The 3,380-nt window shown below is 51.3% G+C and overlaps 2 protein-coding genes across 2 annotated transcripts in view; both read right to left on the bottom strand.

The window, feature by feature from the left end:
- Positions 1-3,380, bottom strand: part of LOC113204114 (uncharacterized) — a 20,817-nt gene that overhangs the window by 14,738 nt on the left and 2,699 nt on the right. The gene's annotated exons all lie outside the window — the stretch shown is intronic.
- Positions 2,628-3,380, bottom strand: part of LOC113204132 (PAX3- and PAX7-binding protein 1) — a gene marked incomplete in the record, with an annotated part of 15,716 nt that continues 14,963 nt past the window's right edge. The window contains 1 exon segment of the mRNA XM_026419159.2: positions 2,628-3,380.

Here is a 3,380-nt window from a genome sequence, read left to right as displayed (position 1 = left end):
CCCCCCCACTCGCCCCCTCCCCTCCAAAGGTGACAGAGTGCGGGTGGAACCACATTAATGCAAAAGACACCAGCTTTCCGGAGAGTATTTCAACAATACAAACACTCTTTACAGGGGAAACTAAACTGAAGAGAATCGGATTTCTTCAGGGTGTTGTAGCGCAATCAATTGAATAGTCAGCACTTATTGAACAATAGACTCAGACAGAGACTTCATGGAAAACAAACAAGCAGCAGTGCAAAATAAGCGCAAAATAAAAGTGAGTCAGAGATTGCCGACTCTGTCCTCGCGTCTGCTCCCCGCTTTCCCGATCTTTCTAGCCGATAATCTGACGGCTGGCCCGATACCAGCTGGCATGGCGCCTGCCTGTCTTCTAGACACGGTCTGCGCGAGACAGGCGGGAAGGGTGGCTGGGCGCGAGTGTGAGAGAGATGCAAGTGATAGAGGTTCCTAAACCCTTCTCATTCTCTTTCTCTCTGCTCCCTCCCAAGATGCGATAATCAGCTCTCTCTCTCTTTCTTTCTCTCTCACACTCTCGTAAATCAGTGCCTGCTGTGGCTGGCTGCGTCTTTTAAGTTGAAGACGTTATCGCCTCTGCAATTCAGCGAAAGCCTGCACCCGCCCCGCGCCACCACACCGCGCCCCGCCCCCGCCGCGACTGTATGGCGGGACGGTGGTAAACCCCACCCCCCACCCCGCCACGGAAAGATGACCAACAGCTCCAAGGCTGACTATCCAGATCAAGTCAGATCAGATCAGCGTCCCGTGTGGCCAAAGAGCTCTTCTCCGGGGTCAAGAGCAGTGGAGTTCGGAGAGGTACTCGCCCCTCGTTGGGGCCAATTGAGTGAGTCGGGTACCCGACCTCTGCCAACCAGGGGCGGTCGTTGTCCTGTACCGCGCACCGCTCTGTTGTTTCGTGCGGCCGGGGGCGTGCGTAGGCGTGCGGCAGGGCGCGCCGCTCTCGCCTCCGGTCACCCTGCCCCAATGGCGCCGCGCGTCGCGCCTCCCCCATGCAGGCCACACACATCCAGCATCTCCTCTACTCACCCGGCGATGACGACGCCGCCGCCGCCATGCTGACCGCTCGCTTGCGCTGAGGTTGGAGGTGGTGGCCAAGAGCCTCGCGACGCTTCATGCACGCGACATAGTGGCGGCGCGTGGGCAGCAGCCCGCCGTGCGAGTCATCGACACACAAACACAAGCTCTTGTTTTTCTAGGGGGCAAAGTTGACGACGCCGCAGTTATACAATGCGGAGGGGGGCTTGGCGGCGCAGCTTGGCGGTTATCTCCTGTCACGGAGCAGCATCCTCCAACATTCCATGCAGCAGACCCGGCTTCTCCCTGACGGGCTGCGTCCCCTCCGCGGAGAAGGGTCCTGGAGAAACGCCTGCGAGGAGGCTCCTCCTGAACGAGCTCGCCTTTTGCAGGAGGTGCTCGGTGGGCGCGGGGCGGCGGTCGTGCGCTCCAGGGGCGCGGGACGAGGCCCGAACAACGCGAATGCGGCAGCGGCGGCCGGTCCTGTCCTCCCTTCCTTCCGTGGGCGCGGGGCGCTGGACGGCCTGGACGGGGGCGGCGCGGAGCGGGCCTGCTGCAGCCTGGCCGGCGTGACGGGTCGCGGCAGCGCTACTGGTGAGGCTGCGGGTCCGGCTGCCAGGGGCCCGGGCCCGGCCAGGGGCCGCGCCGAGGTCCGGGGAAGAGAGGGAGGGACAGTGAGAGGGGCAGTTCCACCAGAGAGGGGCAGCACCATGAGAGGGACAGAGAGTGGGGGAGGGCAATTCCAAGGAAGGGAGCGAGAGCTAGAGAGAGAGCACGCGTCGGGGGAGGAGGGGGGGGGGCAGAGGGTCGTGGCCAAACATTTTATCTCGTGAGCGTTGGCCCGGCCCGGCCCGGGCTGATAGTGAAAATCGTCATTGAGCAGCACGGGCACGGGCGGGGCAGCCCAGCGGGTCGAGCGCGATGCAAGCACCCAAACGGAGCCAAATGCAACGAGTTCACCTCGAGAAGGGACAAGCCGCACGTAACAATGTCGTCCGCATACAACCACAAATAGACTGTAACATTCAGAAAGATTCGACTATAAGAGACAGCACTCTAGTTGCAAGGGATTCTACTCACAACATTCTCAAAGGTCCAAAAAAGATTGTTGTTTAAAACTGAATTAAGGAGTGCCTTGCAAAATGTTCTTAAAATTACAAAATTTTTGGAAGCTTGCATTGTAATGATTTGTTTACATTAAGTACTGTGTCAACACAAACTTCAAGACACACTTATTTATCAGTAGAGTGAATTATGTATAATTCAGTAAAAAGTGACAAATGTTTCTACAATTGATCAAATATACAAAGGTATTTGTAAAAATTATTTGTATAGTAGCAGTTCAGATTGTTCTAGCACATCATCTTTTGTTGTGGAGATAGTCATCTGATTCTTAAATAGACCTCATAACAGACTCAAAAGTTTCTGCAATGGAAGCAAGTGCTATTATTCACTTCAAAATCACAAATTTATTCTCAAGTCTATGGTGTAGCAAAAATTAAGTTAATAAAAGCATACCTACACCTTAGAATTAGAACAGGTACATTTTTAAAATGCCTACCAGCGTAGAAAACACATATTTTCTTTTTAAAAAAATAAGTCAATTATCAGAAGATAAAGATTGCAATGGGAAGCTAACAAAAGGCAATGTGTAAAGAGGAAGGAAAAGACAGGCAGATATTGGTACTGAAAGGTAAAGTGAGGTACAAAACATTCGTGTTTACTTTCAAAGTAAATTAACATTCTTGATATAATGAGCAAGAAACTGAGAGCAGTGAAAGTACACTTTAAATAACATTATATTATGTGTTTTTTGAAACATTTTGTTTTGGCTGCTGTACTGCTGAAGACCATCAACTCAAAGTTTCTCAAAACTTTTTTACTCGTTCTTTACCACCACCTGCACCTACTCAGTGGTAGAAGAACGAGTATTGATCTCAGTGCGATGTCACGCGTAACGCTATTCATGCTCGGAGTACAGAATATGTACACTTATGATACTTGTACCATTCGAAACTGGGAATGTTGTAGGCGTGACCAACAATGGACATTTTTTCAAGTTTGACACTACTTTTTTGAGAACTCTTAACAAAATTCGCCGGTTTTCGTTCTAAGTCGATAGACCCGTCCCGCACAACGAATCTTCATCTTGGAGCACGAAGCGCATACAGACATGACAATACTACCATTCGAAACTTCGTTTGCTAGTATTACTGGAAGCAATGAAGATTGTTTTGGTCTAATAGCAAAATTTTGAGAACTCTTAACAGATTTCACAAGTTTTCAGTCTAAGTCCCGTCTGCCGATGTTGCTTCTGCTATTGTGCCGCCAACTGTAGATTCATA

This window comes from Frankliniella occidentalis, unplaced genomic scaffold (genome assembly GCF_000697945.3).
Source record: "Frankliniella occidentalis isolate FOCC.00 unplaced genomic scaffold, Focc_3.1 Scaffold21, whole genome shotgun sequence".
NCBI lineage: Eukaryota > Metazoa > Arthropoda > Insecta > Thysanoptera > Thripidae > Frankliniella > Frankliniella occidentalis.
This window is presented reverse-complemented; position numbering and strand designations above follow the sequence as displayed.